This window comes from Peromyscus maniculatus, chromosome 13, assembly GCF_049852395.1.
Source record: "Peromyscus maniculatus bairdii isolate BWxNUB_F1_BW_parent chromosome 13, HU_Pman_BW_mat_3.1, whole genome shotgun sequence".
Lineage (NCBI taxonomy): Eukaryota > Metazoa > Chordata > Mammalia > Rodentia > Cricetidae > Peromyscus > Peromyscus maniculatus.
Window position 1 is genome coordinate 43,210,083 of NC_134864.1, and position 13,169 is coordinate 43,223,251.

General features: G+C 40.4%; 1 protein-coding gene across 1 annotated transcript in view; it reads left to right on the top strand.

Annotated features, from left to right (window-relative positions):
• The window catches only part of Abca12 (ATP binding cassette subfamily A member 12), a 168,986-nt gene that overhangs the window by 14,281 nt on the left and 141,536 nt on the right, over positions 1 to 13,169 (top strand). The window lies entirely within an intron of this gene.

The window sequence follows — 13,169 nt, forward strand, 5'->3', positions numbered from 1 at the left end:
CCCAGGACTTGGAAGACTGAGACAGGAGAATTTTGAGTTAGATGTCAGCCCAGCCTTCACAGCAAGACATTATATCAAGGGAGAAAAAAAAAACACTGCAGTTTTGGATCTATATGGTTATCTAGAAAAACACGGAACACGTAGAGCACAACATGAACTCCATCTTCCTGTCCACATCACGAGTCTCGCCACTGCACGACATCACAAGGCGGCCACCGTAGGCTCCGTCATTCTTTACTGCCATAGTAGAAAACACAGACTCATGTTTGATCAACTGAACAAACAAAATCCAGGACTGCAAACACCTCTTCTGTTCCTCACTGATGAGAGCTGAGCAGTGTAAACATGTCGACGCATTTTGCTTGAAAGCAGGTTGTTTCCCAATTAGCGCTGCCTCTCTTCTATGAAGTCACTGCCCAGTTATAAAGTGGGCAGACTGCCTGGCTCAGTCCAGTATTTCTCTTTGGATCTGACACAGAGACGCAGGAAGGACTCAGGAAGTCCTTAGCGTCAGAGGAGGAGCTTTGGGCCGCAGTTATTTGACCAGAGCTGCTTTTGGTGTATTGCTATGGTTGTTCATTTCTCTAGGGGATTAGTTTTCTTAGTATGGGAGGTAAAGACTAGTAAGCTGTTTCAAAGCAGCCACCTCCTCAAAAGATCCTGATGAAACAACGTTACCAAACCAACTTCAAATAATTATGACAGTTGGCAGTGTACCAGAATATAATGCTGAATTCATTTTTGAAGAGTAACATGCTACTGACTTTAAAATAAGTACCGTGATTTTTCAGTCACCTGGTCATGAGAAGTAGGATGAGAATCATGGGGAAATCTGTTTCAGTCATGCACAATAGGATAATTTGGAAGATATCAACTCAGTTAGTGTAAAGCATCTAAACCCTTGGTGCAGAGTAAGCAATTCTTTACACCCTAATAGCACCATTTTTCTGAAGGACTTTTCCATAAGCCATTATGTAAAGTTGTCAATGAGAACTAAGTAGGTTGTTATTAAAACAGCATAATTTCATTTTTTTTCATTGTGTATACACTAGCTCTTTGTAGCAGACTGGTGGCATATTTAATGAAGTTTATGTGTCCTTTGTATTTTTAGTATATAAGACTTAAGAAGGAAAACATGGACTATGACAATAATGCAATCAACACCGATTGACAATTGAGCTCGGATATTCTACCTTAAGATGCAATGGATTGATTTATCCACAGTGATCCATAGTTTGCTAGCTCCTTTCAACCCATTTTCACCAATTTCTTATTTTAAAAGTTTTTTTCCCCCAATTACCTAAAATTCTCTTGTGAAACTTTCAGGAAAGAAATGCAAGGTTTTGGAATGAATGGTTTTAAACCTTCTGGTGCAATCTAATATGAGTTGGAAATTCATGGAGGAAACCAGGCAGAGGCCTCAGCGTCCCACTGGGCTAAGTGAGAAACAGAAGAGCGAGCAATGCCTCCAGGCCTGATCAGGAGGGTTCTGAAAGAAACAGAATCGGAAAAAGAGATGAGAGACCATTGGAACAGGGAGCTGTTAGCACCATGTAGTAGTAATTGGATAGAAAGCGACCATGTCTGGAGGCAGAGAACAAAATAAGAGGAGAGTCCAAACACAGAGTGTGTGTTTGCTAGCCTCCTAGACCACACAAGCCTTGTCCTAAAAGAAAAAAAAAAGTTCTGATTGGTTTGTCGTCAGGACTAGAAGGGACCTGCTCATATTACACACAAGATACCCAGTGCCCAGAGAGACTGTGATTTGCCAAAATTCAATCATGTGGACACAAGAGAAAGGTATTGGAATCCAGTTATCTTTGCTTGTTGTTTGTTTTTAAGATTTTTGAGCCCGTATTAAGCCTCTTAACTATTAATCCTTTCTGGATCTGGATAAACAAGTGTAAAAGAAAATGATGTCCAGGATTTCAACTCATAATTAATAGAAAAAAAAACAACAACCCACAATTATACTATTGAAAGTGTTGTTCTGGAGACTAGTAGAGAAGGGATTGTCCCCTCCACCCCCACCCTCACCCTGATAGTAAAAAGTATAACTCCTTGATGACAATTTGGCTTTAGGTATTTTTAGGTTGTTTTAGTTGTTCTTGACTTGGGTCTCACATTTGTTTATAATATTGAAAGATCAAAACTGACTAATAGAAAAGAAAATAATGATAAACAGGTATTGATCTTACCCTCTGTGGCAGGTACTCAGGGAGGCGAGGACTAGATTATTCATTTCATAACTGAGAAAACTAATTCACACAGAAGCTGAGAAACTGAGCTAAGATCTTGGTGATGAGTGGTGATGTCAGACCGAGGCAGCCTGGCTCTGCCGAGACTCTGATATTAAGCTACCAAAACTCATAATTCTTACATCTAGTAGCTAGTGCTTGGTTTTCATGTCACATCACTCATATCAAGAGGACTAAACATTAAGGGCTAAAAAAACGTGAGCTCTTCTGTCCTGAAATCAGGAAATATGGAGAAAGGCTGTGGGGTGTGCATCTCAGAGTCTTCTCTGACATTAGGATCCAGTGTAGCATGCTCTGACTCACACTGCTGCATCACTGTGACTGTAGTATCACAGAGATCAGATCCTGTTTTAAAGAGGGAAAACCCTTTCTGGGCTACACTACCGGTTGGGCAATCGAATAATAAAGATGAGGCATTAGACTACACCCTTTGATGAAACTTGGTCATGATGGGAGAATGACATTTGTAATCCGACGGCCACATTCTGCTCTCAGAACAGCTTGGCAGGCCTGTAGGATTCTGTAAACCACTTGGAAGAATATAATAAGTAACTCAAAAGACTCCCTCTGTAGTATGTTTGATGTCTGGGCACTGAAGAAGTCTGGATTTGGGGTGAGGGAGAAAGCCACTGTAGACTCTGATGCCGTGGGAGCCTTTGCAGGCTTATTCTGGTTATCATCTGTCTCCTCTCGCTCTTTCATGTTGCAACAAACAGCTCTTGCATATTGCAAATCTCCGGGAAGGAAAAACCTCCCGAGCCTGGTAGGCAGGCCCTGATGTCTCTCCTTCGTTCTGGCAGAAAGCGACCGTGGCGCCAACTTTGAAGTCAGTCCAAGCTCTTGCAATCTCCACATGCGGGGACTTGTCAAGAGATGAACTTCAAAGTGCAGACTCCGCACTTAGGAGCAAAGTGAAGCAAAAGGAACAAACCTCTCCAGCACACTCCCAGACTAAGCTCAGCTACAATACACCACGGACTTTTCTTCTTTTACTATACACATATCCAGAAGGTCCAGGACACGCTGGCCGCTGTGGGACAGTTTATTAAGACCAGTAAGATACTGTCTGACTGGGACTAGTAGATGCCAGATGGAGAATGCAGTCCTGACCAACAAGGCATCACATTTTCTTGTGTGTGATTTTAATGCATTCTTCAGGTGGTTGAAAATATTTCTACAAGTATAATGAAAAGTATATTGCATAAATATTACCACATACTGAATTGAAACCCAAATATGTTAAAGCTTTCATTTCCTAATACACCTGTTTCCTTACAGAGTAGCAAATTCATCTGCCTTCCACATTAGAACTGATAGGAGGCTGGTGGCAGGCAGGAGTCAATTGAATTATACAGTCAGGTTACACTGACTTCTGTCTGTCTGAATCCTGAATTCTGTCTGTCCAGATGTGACTTCATACCTTGGACGAATGCAAGCTCAGCTATCATTTCGAGCATGCATTTTGACCACCAAAGCATGCCTTTTGTAGGCAGGCACCGATGAAAACAGAGGGAAGCATTCACTAGACAACACTATGTGGAAGAGAGACACTGGTGCCTGTGCTCATATTAACACATCACCGCTTTGAGCTATTTCAAAAGTAAAGAAAAAAAAGAAAAAGAAAAAGAAAGGACACACAGGTTCAGAACTCACTAGGGCTCACATGTACAAGCCTGGATTTTTATCCACTTTTCACCTACACATCTGTGCATTTATCTAGCTTGTCAGTGCCTACAATCAAGATCCTGAGGCTTTCCTCAATCTTTGTTTTCTTCTGCCCACCATCTATCAGCAGTTATAGATGCTATAGATGGAAAAGCGACCTCAATTGGTTTTTCTACCTATCAGCAGGTTGAGCAAACAATGTTTTGAGGAAGATTGAAATTATTGATCAATGAGAAGTCCACGGGATCCATGTAGTTTTTTTTAGCTATGACACCTGAATTGTTTAGAGGAAGCTCTTGAGTCATCTTATGCGGAAAGATCCTATGAGGCACCTCTTGTTGGTAAGAGTTAAGAGAGTCATGGGGATGAGGCATTTTTCTACTGATTTTGCCAGGGATGATGTGATGCAAGGGAAGGGCCTGCGTGCTGGATTCCAAGGTGTGTTTGCTCTCTAGAACTCACCCGAGTCAGTGAACTGTGGAGGGACTCGGAGTTCATCATTGATCTTGGCCATGATGGTGAGCTCTGTTTTTCAGTCAGTGGGTCTAGGGAAAATGAGGAGGAAGGTTGAAATTATTGGGTTGCTTGGCGGTTTGTGGGATCCATGCAGACTGTTGTACCCAGGATGAAAGGAATTTGTTCTGGGAGGTCAGGGCTCAGCATTATTCACCACTTGTTAGGCATTGCCCCATCTGATTTCTCCATTCTCATCCATCCCAGCACCACCAGGCAATCTCTCAGCTTACAAACGTCTGATTCATCTTCGACTTCTCCCTTTTCTCACCTCCCAAAACCAATAGCTCCCAAGTCAAGTCTTAGGAAATGTGTCCTGGAGTTACCTGTACATTTTCATCCTTCCTGTTCCACTCTGACATAAAAACCCAGTCATCTCTCGCTTGGATTGGGGTGGGGCCATACCCTAGTTCTATCTTTTCCCACATAGCATTAAATACTCTTGGGTTCAAGACCTTCATAGTCAGAATTTTCTCAACATTGCCTTCTCTCTCTTCTGAGGTAGGGTGCCTGTGCTTAAAGAGAAGGCATCTGAATGGTCTTCTCGCTTCATCTTCTTTCTTACTTGGTTGTTTCTTTCACATCCTCAAAGCCTATCAGAGCACAGCTTCACATCTCAGCCGCTAACAGTTTCTGATTACTTTCAATCAAATCACTCTCACTACACCTATCATTGCTGTATCGACTTATTTGTTGTATTTGCATGACTGATGACAACCTTAACTCACTTATCAGACAGGAAGTACATTGACAGGAAGTGCTTATCAGCAGGGACCACCCCTTAACATAGGAGTCACTTCAGATACAGCTTGGTTCCTAGCATAAGGACCAAATAGGAATCCAACAAGTCAAAAGATAATACAATTTAGATTGTTATGGGAGACTGGATGGTAAAATCATCCCCAAATGATGCTTAAAAAAAACCACTCAGTGTGAATATGAAGCGAGCAACTGGCAAACAGCTCATTTGGTCTTGATTTTTTTACTTCTCAGATAGAGGTGAATGTGACTGTCCTTTCAGAAAATGGCAAGTACACAGGAGGGATTGGCAGGAGGAAGGAGAAGAGAAAGGGGAAAAGTTGTAATTATGTCTTAATCTTAAAAAAAATTAAGAAAAAAAGAACTAACGAAGAAAAAATTAAAATGCCAAGAATGTCTATAATGCTTACATTGAAAATGGAAATTAGAGTCCCATTACTCATCCCAAACTAGGTATGCCTTGAAATTTACATTACAAATATTTAGAAATTTTCTATTCAGAGGAGACACTGATATTTTTATGGAAGAGAGTTCATAGTCTGCAAGTTGCTTAAGAAATTTCAGAAAATTCTGGAATTGTTTCTGAATTTCATACCCAATCCCTCTTTCTTAAATCACAGCTCATGGCTGTTTTGAAAACATTACTGACACTTTACGTGACAACATGAAGGTGAATTCTGGGAGACACAGAGAAACAAGATGGAGGTTATCGTGGACTTTGTTCCACTTGACATTCTTCTTAGAGTTGCTTGAAGAGAGCAAGAGGGGCCTAATGGGACCACAGCTCTGCCCGAACTCCTACCCAGCAGGCTGCAGGCCAGTTGCCCATTTCCTGAGCTCCAGCCTTGACTCTTGCATTGCAGATGGTCACGCCCTAATGCCAGACAACGTGATGAAAAGATTTCTCAACTCTTGTTCTCTTGAGCTAGGTACACAGGGTTATATCAGATAACCAGAAATGCCTTTAAAGTACGGGAGAACTTGGTTTATCAAGTAGAGAATTTGGATAATGAATAGCTGTTGACTGCACTAATGAGCTTGCTTTATTTTACTCTCTATTCATTCTGTTTCACCCCCACTTTGAGAGCTTTGTCTGACAACCTTCCCCAAGTGCTACACTGGGATTTGGTGTGGAAGCTACCTACATCTTGTCTTTTTCACACTTTTCTCTTGCCTTCCCTTCAAAATAAGCAGAGACTCTCCTGTGACTCTCACACAAAAAACGTGAATGTCCACATTCACAGGTAAGAATAACTGAATAATTATTTTAAACTCTCTTATAAGAATAGTAACGTTCCTGAAGTCACTGATCTCAGTTTCTTTCTCCAATATCTCTTCAAAGCCATGATCCAGAGTTAAGAATATCATTCCAGCTAATCTCCTTCACTTACTGGGGAGCAGACAGCCCAGACTGGCTCATGGGTGAGGGATCAATGGTATGGTTGGCTGACCACATCTTCCCAAGTGAATGTTCATTAAAACATCCTCCCAGGCAACACTCAGGGAACCTGGCCTTCCAAACTCAGTCACCCATGTTCCTCTTGCTGTTTAAGTTTTTCATTGTTTCTGATTAGGTCACATCATGTCCTTTGTCTTTGATGAATGAACCAGTGTATTTTTAGAGTGAAGTAGCCCATATAGAAGAAATGCCATAGGAATATTATTCTCTTTCTTTCTGGCCAATTGACATTCCATTGTGAATTAATGTAAGAATGCCCTATAACATTTTCACATTTTAAAGTATGAGACTTACACTTGTTTTGGTCATATACTTATATGTTTATAATCAGAATAAAATTTCTATTACTGTGAGAGGCAATTAGAGATTGGAATCACAGATTTAATTGAGATTGCCTGCTTAAACACATCTTGGACAAGTCTATCAAATGAAGTGCAGTTTCCACGTTTGTTTACAGGGCTGTATAATGACATGTAGTTTATGCAGTTACTGTGTAAATTAAACAAGTTAATAATTCCGAAATACTTAAGTGCTTGATCTCAAGGTATAGCAGCTTTAGTTATGGATATTATTTTTTATAACATTATAAATAGAAACCATAGTATCAATATTGAATGCCATTAAAATATCCTAGTGTCTAGTCATTATTGAGAGATGAGGAAGACTTGATTAAAGTTTTCCAACACATATTCCTGCTATCATCCCATATTTAAAGGGCACTTGTTATGTATCTAGAGCACTGAGGAGAACAGCCACAAGCACTCACAGCATCATGTCTATAGGAGCGTAATCAGTATATTAGAAGTGCTAAAGTAGCTATGCTCATCCCATGGTGTCGCTAAGTCCAGGAACAAAGGTACCAAAGGAGATGAAATGGGGGACATTGACTAGGACCCAGACTGGGGTGCAGAAGGGCAGAGGCAGCTCAAATTCCAGTAGTTGGCAAAAACAACTCAGGTTTCAAGATCAATTCTATTTTAATTCAATTATTTTAGAAATTAATACAAAATCTCAATAATGAAAAAAAAATCAGAATTTAAAGTAAAGCCAGAATCACCATTACCGATTCCTCTTTCACCAAGGGCTCTGCTGTGGCCCCCAAAGGACCCAGCTTAGAATACCTAGAAACCCTTTGTTTCCCAGCTGTGTCTCAGCTGGAGTCTTGAGCAGGACTGTAGGAGTTTGTGAGTTAGCAATGAACATCTTAACATTCCAGCGGTCATGGGTGGAGACACAGGGCAGGAATTTGGAGTCCATTGTCTAAGGAGGGTGCTTATTAAAAGTGTAGGTGATGGAACTAAAAGTATTCATCTTTGTTTTGAAGGGGGGTTGAGAAGCCAGTGGAATTTTTTTAAAACTGACTTTATTTGATTTTATACCACTTGTGTATTGTTCCATCCAAGCTCACTGATGAATCGACTAATTTTATTTGTGTTGTGAAGTATGGAAGTCCTGCATTATTCTAAAGAGAAGCGCTGTTAACATTTCACTGTGCAGTGTCTGAAAAAGCACCCAGCACGCACACTCTCACACATGCATACACACACAGCCAAATTCAGACCACGAGGCTAGATGTCCTGTTACAGTAGGAGGGGACAGGGCTCAGAAGTGTAGGCACAGGTGACCTGTTGGAAGTGGGCTTCTAGTTTGGAAACTCCTTTTTGGAAATGTTACAGGTCTGCAATGTCTGTAGACGTCTCTCGAACAGTTATTTCTCCATCTCCCTCGCCAAAACTCCTTTCTTCTATCCTTCATTTTCTATATATTTGAAATGCAGAGAATTATTCCTTATAGCCTAGACACTGTCAATACAAGGTGTGCCATGCTTTCTATCTTCAAACTGTCCAAATACAAGGTGTGCCATGCTTTCTATCTTCAAACTGTCCAAGTGAAATTGATACAATTTAAGACAGACGGGAAGAGTTGGATACATTAGCTAAAGAGAAAGGAAGGCAGGGGTCATATGCTCTTAGCATTTTTCTTTGTTTCTCTTCTCTGAGTACCTCCAGGTTGGTGACAAGGGATAGAAATGTTCACAGCTTCTTCAGCCGGTGTTCCTCCAAAATGGTTTTGTAGTTAAGTTCCATGCTCAGAGGAATGTAGTTTCACATCAAAACGTGCTTCACACACTGGCAGATAACATTGCGTGGTGCTTTAAGAACAATGAGAAATGTCAACATCTCCTCGATATTTTGAAATCGCTATCCCATACGGAAATAGTACAATGATGCCTTTGGGAATTCCTATCTATGTGCATGTGTCTTGTGCATAGGATGCCTTTCATACTCAAGTTGCTTACATCCTAATTGAAGAGTGAAGAAACACACACTGTCTGCCATTCCTGATTGAAAATAAAAAAGTTAAATATAACTAAAGAACAGTATTTGGTATAGCCCTGTGCACAGGGTAGATACTCAAATATTTACTCATTAATTAATAGGAGTATGCAACAATAGTGTAAGCACTTGGACACTAAGCATTAGTATTACTTATTATAATTAGTAGTAGTATTACTTATTAGTATTATTACTTATTAGTATTATATTAGTATTACTTATTAGTATTATTGTTATATTAATATTCTGATGAAGTAATGCTAACTACAAAGTCTACTGGAAGTCAAAAAGAATATTGCTTACAATTAGTATAAAATTAAATTAGTTTTGGAAAGGAAAGCATCAATACAGAACAAGAAAAGTTAAAGATTTTGGAGACAGGAGTTCTAGAAGTAACTGGATAGTGAAAAGAAGATTCATCCAACCAGAGTACAGTATCTCGCTGGAAAGGAGAGGTGAGCCACCAGGGTGGAGGTGGATATTGTAGTGTTTTGGATATCAGACCTGGAAGTATGGATTTTATCCTACAGTAATGGATACAGTGGAAGTCTGTGAGAGTTACCTAAGTTTTCATTTTCAATGTGGCCAATAAACTAAAGGGAACTAGAAAGGACTTTTTTTTTTCTGCTAGAATTGTTTATATTAATGTCTAGACAGATGTTCCTGTCATTAGCTATGTGGACTACCTGTTACTCCACAACAGCGCCCCCAACCCCCATCCCACCCCTGAAAAAATTTTTCATGGCAGCAGCAGTGACCTTGTCCACTGGTTCCCATGGATTAAAATTTAGGGAGTGGTTTTGCTGCGGGTGTGGCTCAGAGCTTCTCACAATCTTGCATCAAGATTTTGGCGAGGGCTGTTGTGATCTCAAGACTTAACTGAGACTGGATCTTTCTGAGGCAGATTGCTCCCATAACTGACATGCTGTTATTAGCTGGTGGGTGGCCTCAGTTTCTCCCCCAGAGTCTTCTCTGTGGGTTGCTTAAGTGTCCTCATACTTGGCAGCTGGATTTCTCCAGAACCAGCTACCCAGGAGATAACCAGATAGAAACTTAGTGTTCTCTTTTATTTAAAAAAGTTATTTTACGCATAGGAGTATGTTTTTTAATTATATATGTACACCATGTGTATGCCCAGCACCCTCAGAGGCCAGATGAGGGTGTAGGATTCCCCTGGGACTGGAGCTACAGATCTTTGTGAGCTGCCGTGAGGGTACCAGGAAGTAAATGTGGGTCTTCTGCAAGAACCGAAATTACTCTTAACATTGAGCCATCTCATCTCTCCAGCTTCAGAAACCTGGATTTTTATCGTTTGCCTTTATAAACCTCACTTCTGCCATATTCTCTCGTGTTAGAGACAAACCACCACGTCCAACCTGTATCCAGGGCCAAGGGAACAAGGCTCCACTCTTTAAAGAAAAAGTTCCAAAGATCCCAAGAACAGATTTTGCAAACACACACTCATCAGGTTCAATGGTGTAGTGAGAACATGCACAGACCTCATGAGCTTGAGATGCAAGGCCTGCCATGGCAGAATCCTCATCTGATTGCCTAATGGATAGCCCAGCGCTTACACATCGAGGCCTTTATTACATAATTTTTGAACTATAACTGTTTTATAGGTGAAGGCTTTATTTTTTAGAGATGTTCCTGACAGACCTCACCAAGTGTTGAAGCCAAGATTTAATTCAGTTTTCCTATGTACATCTGCTTTCCACTCACTATGGTATCTGTCAGATAGAATCATTCATGATGGTCAGGTATGTTCACCTTGCTATTGGCACAGCTAACAGAGCCACTCTCTGGAATACTGCCTGCTACTTAGTAATCACCTGCCAAATATTTATTGAACAAATGGATGAGTTTGGTGCAACAATAACCGAGGCTAGCGGTCTAAAGAAGTCTGCTCAAATTTACTCACAAGTCAATGGAAAGCCAAGACATACAGCTGAGAGCATTCCTTCTGGTGTAGGGGATCATTATGTCACACCTGTTGAAAGGATATCATGTTCCTAGTTCAGAAGTTACATGCTAAAAATACAAATGATAAGGAACTCATATATTTTGAAAAGTCTCGTGATGACTTTGAGTAGGTACTTTATGGCAAATGAAATTTGTATCACAACAGTATTGTTCTTTTTTAGACATAGTTAATCATCATCATTATTATTAATTATTTTGAGACATGGTATCACTATGTAGCCTTAGCTGTCCTTGAACTTATTATATAGACCAGGCTGGCCTTGAACTCATAGAAATCCACTTGCCTCTGCTTCCTGAGTGTTGCCCTAAAAGCGCATGCACCACCATGCCCTCCTAGACATGGTCTTTCAAGAGTGGGAATGGTGTGTGTGTGTGTGTGTGTGTGTGTGTGTGTGTGTGTGTGTGTGTGTGTGTGTGTGTGTGCATGTAGGTATAACAAGTATGAGCAGCTGGAATTCCTCTGGAAGAGTTGTATGCATTGACATTTAACCTACCAACAAAAACAGATGAAATAGGGAACCAGATGCTATGCTTTGGCTCTCATACACCTCTCTATGCAACTCTAACATGAATTATTTTTGAAAAAATGTGCTAAAATTGAACCTAACTACCGAGAAAACTTTCCTCACCTTCTGTGAATCCTGTTTGCTTTCATATGTTGTTTCTAGGCTTTATTTTAAGCAGAGCTAAGAAACTTGGGACAAAGTGCCTGATTTTGTGACCTGGATTATAGTCCTTGCAAATGCAGACCCAACGCTGCAGTTTAATGTCATTATTTTGTGGATTTATCTTTAGTGTGAGGTGGAAATCTCACACTGAGTGTGTAATCCAGAAGAAAAGCCACAGGAACCAATGCAGTGCGCAGGCAGACTGTTTACCATTATTAGCAAAGCCATGTTAGCACAGGTAATGTATCCAAACCTCCAGAACAAGCAGTGAGAAAATTTCTGAAATGGGTGTTAAACTTTAGCTCAACTAAAGCCCAAAGCAAATGAACAAGAATGGGATTAGGCTCATCTGAAGCTGATCTCTCATCATTGAGAGAGATGCTTGGAGTCCCAGAGCCATGATTTCAACCCTTGCTTTGTTACATAGATTTCTACCTTTGTCACTGTGGATGTCCCTGGACATTCAAAAACTAGTGTGTGTGTGTGTGTGTGTGTGTGTGTGTGTGTGTGTGTGTGTGTGTGTGCCAGTAACCGTGAAGGCCAGAAGAGGGCATTAGAATCCCTAGAGCTGGAGCTACAGGTGGTTCTGAGAATTTGACATGGGCACTAGGGTTTGAACTGGGGACCTCTGGAAGAACAGCACGTACTCTTCACCACTGAGTCATCTCTACAGCCCCCATTCAGCTACTCTTAATGAAACACTGTTCTGTTGTGGCACTATGTGGGACCTGAAGGAAAGCATAAAGTTCTCAGATGAAAATGTCCATAATCAGTTCAGACTCAATAGAAAATCCATAATCTTCTGTCAGCAGAAACAAAAAACCAAAAGGCACTAAGATTTAAAACAATAACCATGAGATCTCTGAGGCTAAAGAAGTTAGGTAAAGCTTTATATTCTGAACACGACTTGAGAAAGAGCAGCAGTTGGGTTTGTCTGGAGCAGAATTAGGTTTTCCAAGGAAGGAAGGAGATGAGTCCAAATCATGATGGTGAAGATGTGGGGTGAGTAGAGTTGTATTATATTTTGGAAGCTGGGCATGATATTTTTACTCTTCTTCTACCCATTTCCCTACAATTATAACCAACTGAATACATGTGCGTTTGCTTAATGGGTATTTCTCTGGTTTCTCATTAACAAGGTCTATGCCAAAGGTTTTTTTCTTCTGCCATAACACATCAGTAGTGTTTATTAGCATATCACAAACCAATCAGTAGATCAATAAATGCATCCTGTTTTATTAGATGCCAGCAAGAAACATTTATACCTGTAAAATATGATCAAGTGATCCAGAACCCTAACTGCTAAGGTAAAGACATTAGAATATCTTTATTCAACAATGAAAATGAGCACATGGCAATAAGATCTAGTCTTCTGTGTATATTAATCAGATCTGATGAGAAGACTGGATCAGGATAAGGAAATGTCAGAGCAAAAACACAGCCATGCAGTTATTTAAATAATAAAAACCAGTGGATACTCTCACTAATATAAATTGGGAGACAAAACGGAGAAAATGCGTAAGACCTA